Raw genomic sequence first — 18,571 nt, 5'->3', positions numbered from 1 at the left:
CACATAAGGAGGATTGATTGAGTTCCTTTGATTAGAAAGGATGCGAGAAGACAGGACATTTTATTTGTATTTAATCCTTAATTTGTATTGCCTTTAAATAAATGGTTTAAAATCGGAACAAATCACTTATCTAGAAAAAATTCCTGTTATTTCATTTACGAAAGTTCTCATTGGTTGACGACTTTTTTGAAGATATATCTGTTTGGATTAGAAACTTTTCTCTTTATCAATATTAAATATATTGAAAAGTTTAACTTAATACAGTCGAATCTCCAATAAATGCCACCCCTAAACGGCGGCCATTTTTTCAACAGCGTTTTTTTTTTCTCGTATATATTGTATATCCGGCATAAAAACTGGTTTACGTGTATATATTGTGATCTCAAATGCAGGTAATTGTGAAGATCATTATGTACTAGAAATCTTGTTCAAATTCATTTTCGATTCTACTGTCAGCTAGGATCAAATGTATAATTAAAATTATCAATCATCATACTATGGTTTAGTCCAAAAAAATATTCTAACTTCGCCAGAATATTTTTATGTCCACTCTTATAATGCAATCACGTGCTTGCTTCTTCTAGAGGGAAAAAAGGCAGTGACGTCAAAATCACATGACAGCTGCAGCCAATTACGGTGATGATTCATTCCTATCTCTAAGCACATATCTGTCAATTCCACCTTTTTACTTTCAATTTGTTCTCAGGCTCCGACAGATGGTGCTAAGAACAGCAGTTCAGTACACAGACCATGTACAACCTGCAAAACTCAGCCGAATTTTACTTCCAATTGTAAATTATTTATAAGGTATATCATCTCTTTCAAATGGTATTAAAATGCTTTAAGCGAAAAGATTGAAAACAATAAAAAAGTATGGTTCGTTCCTATATAATCGAGGTATAATTTTTTTACAAGTTCAAATGTGGATTATAGCATAAATTTGATTTGAGTAAAACAAAACATTCCTAATTTTTTGTGATTTTTTTAAACTCGTTCCGCCCTGTGGGCACTAAGATGACCTCTTTTAGCAAGCCCATTATGGATTCGGCCAGGCCCACAATGAAGCGGCGAGTGATGAGGGACGGGACCCAACATAATTTTTTGTTAACATGTATTAGTTCGTCTTCCTGGTTATGACTTCACTCCATATATTTCGGTAAAGGCCCCACAAACGGTCGCAGCCATTGTTCTTACTGCGGTAGACGCTTGTTTACGGGCCCCTTAGTTCTTTCTAAACCCAGGAAAAATTTTCTAGCTCCCTCCTCTCGATGGCCCGGGTCTGGAAAAACGATCTCTTAGGGCCATACTCAAAACCAAGGATCAAGAGTTAGCCAATAAACAATCATGTACAAAAAGTAAGGTGAAAGATAACTGGTTAATAGTTCAGAACAGAATAAAGAAATTAAACAAATTAGACACCAACATGCGCGAATTTTCCCCTTTATTTGACATTTTTTAGGGTTCAAGAGATCTCCAAACGTATAGATTTGCAAAAAATTAGAAGTCAAATGTGACACCATTGGAATACTTTTTCGATTTTTATATACATAATAAGTTGGGAAAGTAAAAAGGAGTCGGAGTTGAGGGGGATTTTTTACAACTCTGACTCCACAGCCCTGCATTATTCGGAAAATGACAAGAATTCAAACATAGGTAAAATAATTCACAAATACATTACATTGTATAATAAAGAAATATTTAATCGGATAAAACCATGTAAAAGATCATCTTTTAAATAAAATCTATTAAATGTGTTGATCAACTGACAGACTGTTTGGACAACTTTCTGCACTCTTCTTCGAGAAGACCATTCCACACTTCGTAACGACGACTCAATCCATTCTAAGCGTGAAGTTTCAATGAGAAATCCAATAAATCCCAAAAAACTGGGCAACCGTAAAATATTCTTTTTATCCAAGAATGAACCAATACATAGAACACCTGAAAATAATAAACTATATTTAACAAAACAGTTGTAATATTTAAATAGAAGTAAATAAGTGTAAAGATATGTATTTTTAAAATAAATCCATACATAATAAAGAACCCTGTACAAACTTTAGGGGAAATGGATCTCGGTGAATTTGACTGAATCTTTTGTATTTTGAACTTCTAGTAGACCTGATGAAAAGTCTTCATAGGCCGAAAGCAGACAATTTTTGTGTTATCAAGCATCCAAGATACAAAAACACCATAATTCATGCATGTACAGACCATGCTAGTAGATACAGTGCATGTCTCTGCGTGGCACATAACTCACTCTGCTGAGACTTGATAATGACTGAAAAGGAACACTGTTTATATTTTGAAATGAAAAAGATTTAGGGCTTCACATGTGTGAATAATGCTCTTTTTGCATCTTGGATATTCAATAACTTAAAAAACTGTACATTTTTTGTCTTTGTGTCTATAGAAACTTTTAATATGAATCGCTAGAACTATAAAACAGCAAAATTCAACCAAATTCACTGGGACCCATCTCCTATAAGGCTTAAGGGGATCGTTTACATGTACAGGTATATAAATTTTTCTGGTAATATTCATATTTATATCTTCATGATAAATGTTCCAAATTCAATGAAAACATATTAATTCTTAACAGATTTTTTGTTGTAGCCAATAAAAATGTGAAATTTGGTACCATGTTGTAATTCAGAATCACCATTCTCTAGTCAACCTCAACTTACAAGAATTATAAGCTAACAATGTAGAACACAAATTTAAAATTGTATAAAGTAGCCTCTGCAAGATAAAGAACAGCCAATTTACTGTAATATGTAAATTAATTTCTCTCCCTTAACGAATTCAGTCAATTCACAGCATTACATCAATCCCAATTCGACCAGAAACATTCTTGCATTCCATCACATGCCAAAAGTCTAAATCTGCAGGAAAATTGTTATCATGGCTAACAGCAAGTAGTGCTGACAAATCCAAAATAGACTGTTAATTCATTTTACACAAATTTGAAATGTTTAGTAATTAACAAAATATTGTTTACAATAATTTAATGCAGGAAAAATGTTATATAAATTTAAATGTAATTATACTTCTTTGGTACATGAACTCATTTACTTCTAGAAGAAGGCAATGAATTCATGAGAATAGCCCAAGCAAGACAGGCATTTTATAGGAAACGACAGATGTTTGCATCGAAAAATATATCAATTGTTGTCAGGAAGCGATTCATTAAGAGTTTCATCTGAGCAATAGCAATGTACGGTTTGGAGACACGGACACTCCGAACAGCGAAGAAAAGAAAACTGGAGGCCTTTGAGATGTGCTGGAGAAGAATGATGCAAGTGTCGTGGACGGAGACAAAGAGTAATGAGGATGTTTTGGAAGAGGCAACAGGGAAGAGAGAGATTTTGAGAACGACAGAGGAAAGGTGAATTGACATGATTGAATGATTGACCACCTAATTCGGCACTTGGAATGGATGAATGTTTTATTGGAGGAAAAGATAGAAGGCAAAAGATGTGGAAGACCCAGAGTGGAATATCTCAATGAGTTATTATGAAAAAAAGGCTATATCAACAGATAAAACAGCTAGCTAAGTGAAGAGAGAAGCTATAAGACTGCACACATCCATGTTTGCCCACCAACCATTGGTTGAGGAAAAAGAGAGAAAGAGAGAGAGAGAAAGAAATGCAAATGTAATGGCATTTCTGACTGAAGTTTAGCAACAAGAAAATTTAAATTTTGGATTCAAATAGTAGCCTATAAGAAAAGTTGTATTGAGATTTGGTGCATTTTCATCAATTTTGGTCTTTCTTCAAAATATAAATTTGAATTTTTATAAATTGCCGAAAGGTCTTCTTACCTTCAACTTTTCTTATTCTTACTCTTTTTTGAAGAAGTAATTCAGGAATTGGATATGTAGTTGAGAGATCTCTGGAAACAATGAATAAATACTCAATATTTTGACAATACAGAAAACAGGTTATCGTTATTATAAATATATTTTTATGAACGGTATTTAAAATATATTAATATTTATAATAATGTATATTTTTGATATAAGCTATGGTTAAAATGATTAGAAAATTATCAAGTTACCATATGCTAATTAAAACTAAACAATTATTTATTGTGACGTCACCATAATGCCAACCTGCAATTTTTAATAAATTTTTCATTTATTTAATTTAAAATATATGCTCTCCACCTCAAATAAGTAGTGTCTTGCCCCTGTACATAATACTTTTCCTGCTAGTAATAGAGTCATCTTACATAAATAAATAACAACTAAAACATGACTGACAAGTGAGTAAAATCATGATTTCTGACTAATGTTATAGCCATATCTGAATTTTTGGACACGTTAGGCTGAAGTCAAGCAACGTCACGACTTCTCATATCCGACTTTACTAACACATTTCAGATTTCTGACTTTTTGAATATGTCTGGTCAGAGCGCGTTCCATTGGAAGTCACAATATAAAAAATTTATTTATTGCTATTAAGAACAAAACTGCCGCTGTCACACTGTTTTTACAGTGTGGCAGAGGTTACTTTGTTCTCAAAAGCCCAAATTAACTAACAATTTAAACCCATTATTTCTTTAATTAAATAAAAGAAAAAAAATTAATACTTGTTTAATCAGTTTAAAAGATTTTTTTTTAATCAAATACTTCATCAATAAAAACTAATTCTGAAAAGAAAAAAACTCGTATTGTAAAAAGATTATGTATAGAACGACAATATACAAAAAAATTACTACTATTAGTTATATAAGCTTTACAAATATAAATCTAAATTGCTTTTCTTGAAGCAAAAATTCTTTAGAAAGCTCAAGCATTTTCTATTGTAAGAAAGAGTAAGTAGTATTAAAAAAATTTGTCTTTCTCATAAGAGAATACACCAAGAACTGCCATAAATGATCGGGATAAATTTTGGATAAATGATTATAGATTAGAAATAAATTTGGCACTAGAGTTAGGCATTAGGTGCCATCTCTTATTAAAATTAATAATTATAATATTTAATTAATTAATTTAGATTAAACTGGAAGAAAAGAATCGGCCCGAAGTGGGACCACGAACCCGCACCCCGGACCTCGTTGGTGTATTTGCTTATGATATCAGGTTTCGTCTGATGTATGTTTCTAATAAGAGTTTTTTCTCTTTGCAATACAATATTTCATTCTAGTTTGAATTGTTTAGAGTTCTCCTTGAACTCACATCTTCGCTTCATAACTCAACTCCCCTGTTTTTGTCAATCTTCCACTTCTTTTTTTCTCTTTTCTATAAGGTAAGATTGCAAAAAATCAAAGGTCCAGCACTTGGATATTTGCACTTACCATAATTCTTATCTCAGAGAAATACTGCTGTGGCTGATTTTCTTCACATTATTATTTGAAATAGTAAGTGGACATGACATCTCTTAGTCTTTTTATGTTTTTCTTCACTTATTTCAAACATTTGGCATGAAGACATTTGAGTTTTCTAAAAGATATTTGTTCTGAGAAAAGCAATTTGATTCAGATTATTGATTAATAAATGTCAAAGACATCAAAGAATGTTCTCATAATTAGAAACATCCTCTGTATTTTTTCAATAACTATATCAGATGAAATATTTAAAACTATCAAAACATTAATGAAGTAATGTACAATGATAGCTAATTTTGTTTTTATGCCTCTATTAGTAGTATGAGAAGCTATTAATTACTAAAGAATTTTAAAAAAAAATTACTAGATATTTTATTATTAATGATTTATTGGTCGAAAAGTAAGTAATCATTTGACAAACTTAAAAAAATAATAGTAAAAAATTCTTTAGTTGCATTTATGATGAAATATTATTATGTAATTGAAAATAAAATTATTATTATAAAAATACAAGTCTAAGTGTGTCATTGTACATATCTTTGGCTAATTAATTCAACTAATGGTGCCTTACATTTAACATCAAATAAATCTTATCAGTTGTCAGGCAGAAAAGTAATTATTCGTGCATTAAAAAACTTCATTCATCTGTTCATCCCTGTCACTACTTCAGTTATATGCATTGGACTGCATTAATATTTAAACTATTTTCCATTCAAAACGTGTTCAAAAAGATTAAATTATTATGCATATGTATGCAGAATAGTATAGAAATTGCTTTGCAGGGCAAAAGTTAATCATTTTGCTGTTAATTTATTTTACATTCACTCAAATAAAATGTTTATAAATAATTCTATAGAAAAATTTATACTGTTGCAAGTTCATTAAAATCTGTTTGAGTATTTTAAATTCAAATTAATGGTGCATCTTATATAAAATTGGCTATATTAGAATAAAAATATACAGTATGGTTTATAACACATTATGGCAACAAAATGCTAACATTTAAACAGGATCAAGTGATATAATAAAGATTCATGAATAAACTACATACCATTAATATTTTCATCCTGTATTTTATTAGTTATTCAGTTTCTTGTTTATTTGATTGATTTGATGATACAAGACACACTATCACCACCAGGTTTACTCATTAAAAACAGGTCCGAACAGTCAGGACATTACGAACAGAATTTGACACATCCAAATACGAACACCAGTAAAAACTCTAAAGTTTAATCTAGATGTGCGCAGATAGGTGACTTGTACTGCTTTGATCATCACACCAGACTGTATATAATTAAAAATGGCCTATTCGGACGATCAAGTAGTAAGAGTACAGTATCTATTCATCACTGGAAATGAATTTTATTGCTATTAATTACATCGAATGAACAGTAAAATATCACGACCATAGATGTTTTACAGAATCCCTTTAAATTTCATACATTATTAAATTTGCAGAACACACAATATTATTTAAGGAACTTGCATTAGACATAATTACACAAATAATTATATGCAAGTTTTGATCATTTCCAGTAATATAATTTTATTCTTGATTGTTTGTTTAAATTTGTAAGTATTCAGGATTTCTTTTAAATAGCTGTATTCTAAATTCAACTATTTTATACATTGTCAAATTGGTGACGTTTTTGTCCTATTGATCGCTTGCACCGTAAAAGAAAGTACTTTTTACTTGTGGGACATGATCAAAAATAGCGAAGACACGTAAAGAAACACCAGATATATATTCTAAGGTTCTTCAACCCGCTCTTGTAAGTTATCCTGTTCTATTAAAACGTTTTTATAATGATTCTTTTTGGTTGGTGGATATTATCATTTAACCAATTTTAATTAACAAAATAGAATATTTGCTGGTTTAAATAATAAAATTACCTAAACTAACATTAAATTCTGCTTTTCTCTTATCTCACTTCCTTTTGGAATGCGTATTTCTTTTTCAAATTTTAAAAATGTCACATGTGACATTTCGCTCCCACCACGTGCTTAAAATAACAAATAGCCCTCTAGTGAGTGAATTTGCATTAAAACAATTTTTTTTTTTAAGTCTTGTTTCAAAAAAGTTTAAATTTAAATTACATTTACCGTAATATTAAAAATATAATTAATTATAATTAAGATATTTTGAACATTAAAATATGAAAAATTGAAATTATAATAATTTTAATTACACGCATAAACATTAGCTTTACACTACGGATTAGGATAATCCGTGCTTTAAACAAAACAAAATTTTAAGAGCTACGTTCCACATTCCAAGGTGAATATACATAATTGGATGGATGGAATAAGAAAACGCGATACTTGTAAATGTCTGTCGGTAGGACTTTGTATGGGGAACTAGTCGTTATTTAGGTGTTAGATGAAAAAATTTTGAAATCTCCACGTGATCGGGCGTCAACCCGCGTCTAACCGGTAGTTTTATCCACTCTGCCACTGCCGACCTCGCGACATTTTAGAAATTTATAAAATGAGACACCAACTAACAACCCAATTTTTAACTCTTAATCACATAAAAGCGTACAAATCACTCGATTCTCACAATTTTGTAACAAGCGGATGGGATGATCCAAGGGTTTAATAAAGCGTAGATACAACTACTGTACTTATAAACTTCAGAATATATCTTTTCTAGAGATAAAATTTTAAATATATTAAAACAAACTGTACAAATAGGTCGTTGTGTCGGTGAACTGACTAAAAATGTACGTTTTATGACAGTTTTATTCACCATTGCACAGCGTCGCTTCTACGTGCAAAATCTTTTTAGTGGTTTTACCACTTTTTACATTAGTAAGCGTTATTAGCGCAACCACCGAGTAATCGACCGAAATACATATTGTAAACAAGTTAAATACTTTTTTTTTTATAAAGTAGCAGTTTAATAAGTAGCATATAGACAAGGTCTATATAAGAAGGTCAGGACACGCGTGACCTACTTCTTGAGCCGCCATTTTGGGGTTTTTCGAGTTGCATGTTTTAAGCAAACTTGTACGAGCAGTCAGTTTTATACGACATTAATTAAACTAAAATTGCATAAATCCAGTGATTTCCAATCAAAAATATAATTTCGGATGATTATGCAACCCCAATTTTATGTAACTTTTCGATCAAATAGTTTAAAAGAAACAATCATCCATATCATTTGCTGTCGTGATTGAAACTAATTAAATAGGTGCTAAAACTGATGCAATTACGTATATAGTCACTTCGTAAAGTGATGCAATAACATCAAAGAAAATTTAAAGTATAATAAAGAATATACAATGAAGTTATCCAAAATTTTATTTTAAAGCATTTACCAACACAATATTAATGCATTAAAAATATAAATACTAAACTAACGTTTAATTAATGAACATTTTTGGTTTTACAAAGGCTTAAACGTGTTATTTTCCTAATTATATAAACTTTAACAAAAAATAATAATATTAAACACAATTTAATGATATTTTTAACAGAGCTTATCTGTGACATAACTTCTTTCTCTGTAAACACACAGAAAGCTGTAAACTCCGTAAACCCATTGTTTAACGTTTTGCGTACGTATATACGTAATAATAGTCGACTCACGCAGGAACCACGTGTGGTGAGCTCTATCTATAAGTCCTAAAATGGCCGCTGCCGCATAGAATCACAGGAGCGTGTCCTGACCTTCTTATACAGACCTTGCATATAGATTATAAAATCCACCGAAGGGCGCTTTGAGATAATATAAACGATGCATTTCTATGATTGAGTACCAATTAATTAAAAAAAAATAAAAATTTTTGCATAATTAATTTTTGTGTTGTGCTGAATTAAGCTTACAAAATTCCCAAATAATTTATTTCACAAAAAAAAGAAATAAAAAAAAACAGTTGTTGTAGTGTGCCTAATGTAATATTTTAAAAGATAGGAACATTTGCGTAATTGGAAACATCTTGTATAAACATTTGAGATTGTTTTCCGTCCGGCAGTTGCCTGTATTAATTATTTGATGGCGCTTATTAATTTTTACTATTTATGTGTAATGTAATTCAAAAGCTGTACGTAACAGTTGAGTAATCCTTTCCTATGCCGAAATTGAGTTAACAGTGCCATACTTTTGGGTATTAAATATACTGTCCTTTAAATAAAATGAAAATTACTTGGGCTCCGTTTAAGTATCGATGGGAAAGAAAAATGTAACAGCAAATATGAAAAAGTAGAGTACAGAGTTAAAACACAATACTTCGACTTTAAAAACACACAGCTTTTTAATTATTTTTATATTTGTGTATTTAAATACGATCAATTTTTTCGGTGAAATGTGCCAGAACACTGTTAATATCAGAGTCGATAGATATACTAGTCCTTGCGGTAGAATTAATGTCTCAGATTACCGATAGCTGGCGTGAGAGTCGCTGTTAGGCGAGAAGTTTGTCTATCTATGTAGTTTTCCCGTTTTCAAGCATTTCTGTAACTTTTTCTACTGTTCTGTTTACGGGACACTTTGATCACGCGTAACATTAAGGTGGGTAACAATTTAGGCAAACATGTTTTAAAAAAGTAGAACAAATACAAAATGAATAAGATTTTATTGTTATATCAAGAGTTCGTACTCGCACTTGCGCATTATAACAATGACATATGCAAATTTTCATTTATTTAATTGTTTTGGTATACACACAACGGGAAACAAAAGTTTTAATAGATATATAATATCGCTTAGCGGACCACACAATTTAACGTGACAGGCCGCGGGTTGGACAGGTCTGATGTAAATAAATCGAATATAATTTATCCAGGTTTTAAGTAGTTTAAAACTATTAAAACTAATATCTCAAATACTATAGTAGAGATAACAGAGACTTATCACAATGCTACTGGTAACATTAAAATGATTGAAGATTGATTCTTCTATCATCAGAATGCATTGTGATAAGTCTCTGTTATCTCTGCTATAGTTTTCGAGCTATTAGTTACAACAATTTTCAAGACAAGAAGCTCTTTTATTATTCCTGTGTGAACCGTCTTTGTAAGCCAAGTAATGAAATTGGTAGACGCTTCAACAGCATGCGGTTAGGGAAACTTAGTTTATTTATTCATATGCATTTCGGGTTGGTTTATTTTCCAACCCCTCTTCAGTGCTGTTAAGGAAATTACAAAAAACGTTGAGGTTTCCGACAGTATTTAGGATCACGTAAATTGGAAAATAATAAACACAGAAACTTACATATTATAAAGCTGATGCGTTATTATAAGTTGGTACAATTTTTATAATTTTTTTCCGTATTTTTAACAGGAGTGTTACATTTACTACAACAAAAATTTGTGATTTAATACAATTGTTAAAAATATATATATTTATGTACAGTTATACATTTTATATTATTTAAATACAAACTTACATTTGGAGTGCAGGTGTTATGTTCATGATGAGAGTGAAGATGGATAAAGACTGGAGTTTAACGGGACTTGACTGCTTACTGACATGTGTTGTAAGGTTACCGAAAGCCAAGGCAATCTGAACAGTAGGGTGTGCTGTAAATGATGTTTAACGAATGGAGGTGTCTTTTATTAGTTGGTACCATTGGGGGTTTATTGTCATACCCTCAGAAATGTTAATGAGTTGCTCTTTAGGGTGTTTTTTGATTTCAATATGTTCTTTAAATCGCCGTTTGTAAAGATCTTTTTCAGAATGTAAAATTTTGATGTTGTTTCTATTAATTTTGCAGTTATTTTCAATTGTGTGGGTGTACCAAGGGAAAGTGTCATGTTTAAGGCAGATAGCAGCTTCATGTTCTTTAATTCTAGTATCTAATATACGGCCAGTGAAACCAGAGAAATTATGCAAATTAACATGACCATTGCCTAACACAAGGCCACTTCTTACTGTAACATAATTCGGTTGTAAATACCTACATAAATCAGTTAGACGTTGTGTAAATTAAAAATTCCAATAGAAATTTCCTTCCGATTAAAAATTCCAACGAATGTTAACTTTGGAATATTTTATTTATGTTTGAATTGTGTTTGACATTTTTATATTTATTGAGCCATAAATATGTTATATATTCTACAGAGAAAATTAATAACCAACTTCTGCTCATAAATAAAAGATAATGCCGCAATTAAAGCCTAAAAACGAATATATTAAGTCTGATATGAACCTTTTGTTTACTTCATTTTAGTTAGAAGAATAGGCTAAATTCAAGCGCTTTTCATTTTCTCTACATAACATTAAATATTGAGGTGAATTCCAGCTCTTGCTGTCTTTAGTAGCTATTGAGTACATTCGATCTATGAATCGATATAAATGTACTGTACGTGTGCATCACAATATAAAAGTAGTTTGACTACATCTTAACGATAATGCTATACTCTGCCATAAAATTCTACATACCACACATAAAAGCATTCGATCAATAAAAGGAAATTGTTACATCAAGTACATTTTAAGGGGAGTAGCGAGATATTATTATATTCCATCTTATACTTGGATTTTCTTGATGAAATAAGACAAAACGGCACGTAAAGAAAACCCTGGAACTCTCCACGTGGTCAGCTCGTCGCAAAGACGCGAACCTGCGACCAATTTTCAGTGCTTTTATCCAATCGGCCATTAGTGGGCCCCATCAAATACTTATTTTGGTTTAATAAATCAGCAGTTTAATACGGAAAAGTATGAAGAAATATACAAGACTGAGCAAGTATTTTCATGAACAAATATGTTTAAATTGCATCTTCCGACCATGCTTAGATACAGCGATGATTTATGGTTGGGAATTCTTTCAACAATGTAAATGCAGAGATGATCCCACACCTCTTCAAAAACTATTTAAAGGTTGTTATTCGTATTTTGTTGAATATATTTATTGGCAACATTTCCTACTGGTATTGCTTATGGCGGTTCCTTATTTAGCAGAGTATGTGCCGTGTTATTCTTGGTTTTTATTAGTGGAAAACGACATCTTTACTAGAATTTTTATCTTAATTTTTATTTTTATTGTCACGTCCACTTTTAGCATTTTAAAAAGGTTTAAAGTAAATCCTACTATAAAATTAAGAACAGCAGGATATCTTAACGTAAAACAGATACGAACCTTGGTTTACTATTCAACATTATTTACTTTATCAACAATGATAGTTACAATACTTATATTTCAATTTATCAATGTCATGTTCCTATACAGGGCAACAGAAAGTGTACAGAAATATGAATACGAAGCCCTTATTTGCAGTGTAGAAATTGGGATTTCCATTAGCTTCATGATAGGAGGAATATTTCATTTTGTATTATTCTCTTTCCTTTTGGCTGTCGTTATAATGGAAGGATTTCAGAGAGTAGCGAAAGATTTGTTCTTATTAAAGAAAAGCACTCGCAATATTCACATGGAACTCGAAGAAATAATGCTACAACATGCCGAAATATGGGAATTCACTAATCAGATAAACACCACTCTCAATCTTGAGTATGCTATATTATACGCCGGTCTTATATCGGAGACAAGTCTCGTATATTACGTTTTTTTCTTTACCGAAATGAATTTGATACTTCGAATCGTCTTCTTCGTTCTGGTTATTGCTGCTTCATTGATATGCATTATAGTTGGTTTCCTAGCATCTATATTAACAGCGACGGTAAGTCTGTCAACTTTTAAGTAATATTATCACAAGTTCATTTATATATCTTTCTATATCTTTGTGAAAGTATTTCTAAATAATCATAAATTCTTTCAGATGCACAACACCTTTCAAGACATCAGAAGATTCGCAGAGTGTGAATTGACTGTGGTACAGAAGTTGAAAGTTAGTATTTTTCTACCTATTCCTGTAATTTTTATACTTTTCCATTAGTTCCTGATAGGAGGAATATTTCATTTTGTATTATTCTCTTTCCTTTTGGCTACATCTGGACTTGGCTACATTTGGCTACATTCTTTTGTTAACTCTTTCTGTCTTGTGAGATTAGGAGGGCCTTTAATTCATACCAATCGTGAGTTCGGAAAGGCATAACTTATAAAAGGCAACAAATGAAAAATTCCTGTGGTTTGTTCGAATTCGAACCCCAGTAACCCAGAGCATTAGGCTGATTCTTATTTACTTTGGCACCCAAGGTAAATAAGGATCAGCCTACTGTGTTATTTCTAAACTATCAAATACCATATCAAGGTTTTAAAATATTTTAAAATATTTATAATTTTTTACAGATTTTAAACTTTATGAAAAGATTTGGAAGGATATCTTTATGCTTGTCATTAAGAAATTATTTCTTTATCACAAAAAAGTTTCCAATAAAGGTTTCAAACGTTTTTATTAAATAAAAAATATATTTTTATATGTAAATATTTAAGTTATATTATCATTTTTCAGATGGCCAGCGCACTGAATTCTGTATTTTCGAGCCTTATGAACATTCGCAAGTACGAGACGTCGTAATTGAAATTGATAACATTTAAGTAAATTCATATATTAATGGCTTCAAGTATCAAATACAATTTGTTATCCAAGTTTACGCTTAGCATATGCTAAAACACGGTCTCTTAAATGAAAAAGTGATAAACGAGATCATTTTAACGTTACGTGGAGTGAGGTGATGAGATAAGGCAAGCAACGCATGGGCACGCTGCCGTGAGGAATGTCTGCAGAGGACATTCCATGGAAAACTGGTTTATATTCAGTGTTAGACACGTGAATCCGAAAAACTCCATTCTATTATCGAGGAGCGAATTTAGGATCAAGTTCCGGTGTTTAGTGATGTTCTGTACTTGGTCACTGAACACAGCGTTACGCAAATAGGGATGACAAATTAGCGTTTAACAGATCAGTGTTACACACAGTCTTAATGTATACATAGTGTTACTCTTACATATGATTTTAAACATTAGAGATATTAATACTCTTAAATATTAAATGATATTAGAAATTAGAAAACATCCAGCAATAAGTTGCATAACTTTCCTGGCTACTATAAAATTTTGTTTTAAAAATAACTTTTATATTATTAATTACAGTATTAAAAAATGACAATAGCACAGTTTTGTGGGAAGTGATGAGTTATATATATATATATAAATTGTAAAAATCGTCATTAAGTCAAATCTCATTCGAAAAATGACATGACACTATCCCGCACTCCCTCAAAGTCTAATGACCAAAATTTAATAGTATCAATGTCCTCTTATTCGATGCCACAAGCTACCATGCCAAATTTCGTTTCATAATCTTTACTTTATCCAGACAAGACGCCTTTGCACCCACATTTCGGAGATGTGTGAATTCGACACCGGGATAGTTTATGTTATCAAACAACGTTTTAAAAGAATTTCGCCTATTTTTTCGAATTTAGGGATCTCCTTCTAAATTTTTAGCAATACCTATTAAAAATAATTAAGAAAAACGAATTAGAATAAACAAAATTATCAATTAATTGTTATCAATCTCACAACATTCCGAGGAAAAGACAAAAGGGATGACAGTCATTTCCCCTTTTTCAATAGTGTTAGATGGCAGATATTACTTTATCCATATTACGTGGACACATATAATTCAATATAGTCAAGAAAATGATAGAGTAAGATAGAGGGAAAAGGGAGAAAACGAAGAAAGAGAGAGGAACACAAGAGGATAAATGCACAGAAAGATAGTCAACTACAAAAAAGAGGACTCAATAGAGCCGTAGAGATCCGCATCAGAAAAGAATGTTGTAGCTTGAACTGATTTAATTAATTTTGCATTCACCCTCCTGAGATACTTATTCTTAAACCCCGGAGTGATTCTTACCCTCGCACCTTACAAATCTGATTTCTTTGGAGGATAAATCGGAGGTGTGTCCGATATTACCCTTCTGGTGGCAGGATCCTACCTAAAACTCCCAGAACTCGATTTTGATGGCTCCCCAAGCTCCCACAACAGTACTTCAACACTTTCCTTGTTAACTTAAATAGAAGTTCTATCACTTCTTGTTAACTTAAATAGAAGTGTTTATTAAGTGTATTTTACCGTATTATATTCTCGGAAGTAATTTCTGATTTCTACTTGTATATATGTAGCTAATACACAAACGTTTAATTTTCATTTTTCACAGACATTTTGAACAAATTGTAAATTACAGTAGCACCTCCAATAAACCACTACTAAACAATGGCCATTTTTCCAGTAACTTTTTAAAACAACACGCATACAAAATAACATCCAAATAATGTCATTTTTTAAGTTCCCGTCACTGGCCGCTTCTCGGAGGGTTTTGCTATATAATAAATGTTACTAACTGAGTATATTTAGGGAAGAACTCGAACAGTTATTATACACAGTACTTGTAATTTGTACAGTTTGTATGCATTTTTCACAAACACAATGTATTTGAGTTAAAGAACATTCGCGCACTCTTCTTGTGCTCATTTAGTTCATTTTTCACATCTTATCCAGTTTCTTGTTTTTGAAAATAATTCGTTGCACGAGCCTATAAATATTCATTTTCAATGGTGAAGAGTGACAAGAGGAAAAGTAATATGAGCATGTTCATATCACTTCCCCCATACATATTCCCAAATTGTTCTGTCAATTGGCATAGATAAACTTTAGCTGTGAATGTCGACAGATTCATATTGATTCATTTTTCATCTAAATGAACATTCTTTTCCAAAAATATCATACTACAGCTAATGTCCAATATCGCTAATACGTCATAACATTAAATTCTATAGCCACATGCTTTCTGAGACTGACGCAAAAACGAAATCATTTCAACTCGCGTAATGTTAAAAAAGTCTGGTGTAACACCAATCAGTTTTATTATATTAAATTGGTATTGGTATTGGTATACAGCAACGTGATACCAGGCGATCTGCCGAGAGAAAGCCAAGCGGGACGGTCGCTTAACTGTCTATTTCCTATTTAGTTGTTACAAACGTGAAGAAACACCAAAAAGTTCCAAGTAGACAGCGTATTGGAGAAGACCGAACCCACGATCAGTATATAGTGGTTTTACCACTTTTTACACTAGTAAGCGTTGTTATCGCAACCACTAGTAATCGACCGAAATACATATTGTAAACAATTTAAATACTTTTTTTATAAAGTAGCAGTTTAATAATTTGTGTTCTTATTTCCGTTTTTATACTGTCACTTGTAGGTGGTTATAGAATTTAATGGTGTGACGTTTCGTTCAATTCGAACATTAAAATTTCATAATTTACATAAGCCACCCGCGTATAAACTAATTTAATAGTGCTCTATTGCTTTATATTTTTATCAAGAATCAAATTTGTGAAATGATAACTTATTCATATGATATTTATTAATTTTACGAAATATAAAAATTGTTTATTGTTACGATAACAATTAATCTTTCAATATTATTAGTTTCACTATTGTTGCTATTTGCCAAGCGAGTGCAGGGGATATTTTTCTGAAATAAATGATAAAGTGTAAAATTATGAAGATATTCATAATTTATCTGTTTATATTGAAATTTTTCGGATTATCAGCTAATTAAAGAGGAATTTCATTACTCGAATATGGCCATAATTACCCAGCGGAGGAATTGCAGAATGCAGAAGCTTCGATTCCATCCGAGAAACAGAATGAAATCAGAAATTTCATCACGAATTACCGGACTAGGTCAAAATCATCGAAAGAAACTTCAAAACAAATCTACTTTCAAGCCAGGGACAGTAATTATCGATGGAATGGAGAATCAAAGAAGAAAAGACGACATCCACACGAAATGCCTTCTGTGTTGAGAAAACTTTTCTCTAAATTCTATGGTGGTCCTATTAACAAAACGAAACTCAAAAACACACCACACAGAACATCGAATGAAACGTATGCAAAAGCCAGGTGAAGATGGGAAATTTTAAAACAATTATACAAAAGATATGGATTGAGTAGACCGGACAAGCTGCATACTAAAACAACCGAGTCTTTACACAAGAAGATTTTCAACAAAATCATCATTGAAAATTCGCATCATACACAGAACGAACACTACTCGACATTCGATATCCAGAAACATTATGAAAAGAAAGTTAGAAAAAACAAAGATTTGAATGATAAACATCGAACATTAAAACACAAAACACCTGTAAACGTTAATTATACAAGCTTTAGAATCGACAAAAAGGATTTCAACTTCAAATTTTCCTGGATTGACAAACCTAAAATATTTTCCTACATCACTACTTTCTCCGCAACATTTCTAGCGGTTTGCGTCATCACAATTGTTATAATAAAAGTAATTCAATGGTACGATCAGGAAGATGAAATTGAAATAATAAATCGCGCATTTCCGCCTGCAAAGAAAAGAATTCTAGCTGTGTTAGAAGCCAAAAAGGATTTTCTGATACCACTTCTTAGTACTCACGAAAAACTCGCTTTATCGGCAGATAATCGTTCTCGTCCAAATAAATATAAACACGATAAAGAAACACAAGTGGAAGAAGAATTTATCTTTCCCGAACATTCGGCAAAAGTCAGATTCGAAGATTAAACGAAGCCGCCAAAAGTAACTATTAGACATACAACTACGGACATTTCGCACCCAAAAATGTTACCGGAAGAAGTCGAGTGTGAAATGGATCTCAGACAAGCCGACTCGAGCCTAATACAATCTTCAAAGGAATATCTTGGATCTGGAGATGAGAAATACTCGAAGGAATGTTTAGACGTGGACCACTCGGACAACAACTCGAGTGATTTGTGTATAAAATTATTTCCAAGGCATGACGAAATCTCACCGATTGACGAACTTCGCTTTTGCTTTTGCTCATTGACGAAGACAACTTTTCAGAAGATAATGTCATTTATCATCCCGATTATGTCAATAATATTTACGACGAATGGCGATAAAACGTCACGGTGATAAAAGAAACAATACGAAATACTATTCAACGTTTAAAGCGTATCCAGGAAATATCCCTAAGCAGGACAAGGCAAAACACGGCGATGTGTCGAAGTACGTTTAATCGTTCGTGGTCGACACGTCGATTAACGAAGAAAAATCTATAGAAGACCATCATTTGTATGGCACCAATTCAGACAACGAACTGTACGATAAATTATCAGTAGCGAATTGTCGTGGCGAAGAGATTTACTCAGATACAAGTTTAATTAATTATCCTTTCGAAATTTCTTCGTAATTTCGTTGAAGCCTATTTCTTTAAATTAGTTTATTTTTTAATAATCTTAATAACAGATATTTTAATATTTTTAAAATTTGTAAAATGTTTTAATAAATATTATTACAAACATATTT

The 18,571-nt window shown here is 31.6% G+C and overlaps 1 long non-coding RNA gene across 1 annotated transcript; it reads left to right on the top strand.

Annotated features, from left to right (window-relative positions):
- Nucleotides 1–13,055: 13,055 nt before the first annotated feature.
- LOC136973916 (uncharacterized) lies at nt 13,056–13,740 on the top strand. Its single transcript, XR_010880566.1, has 3 exons — nt 13,056–13,125; nt 13,527–13,616; nt 13,690–13,740. It is a non-coding gene; the product is annotated as an uncharacterized lncRNA (long non-coding RNA).
- Nucleotides 13,741–18,571: the final 4,831 nt, after the last annotated feature.

This window comes from Centruroides vittatus, unplaced genomic scaffold (genome assembly GCF_030686945.1).
Source record: "Centruroides vittatus isolate TY-2023 unplaced genomic scaffold, ASM3068694v2 contig_3308, whole genome shotgun sequence".
Lineage (NCBI taxonomy): Eukaryota > Metazoa > Arthropoda > Arachnida > Scorpiones > Buthidae > Centruroides > Centruroides vittatus.
The sequence above is the reverse complement of the archived record's forward strand: the minus strand, read 5'-3'. Positions and strand labels throughout refer to the sequence as shown.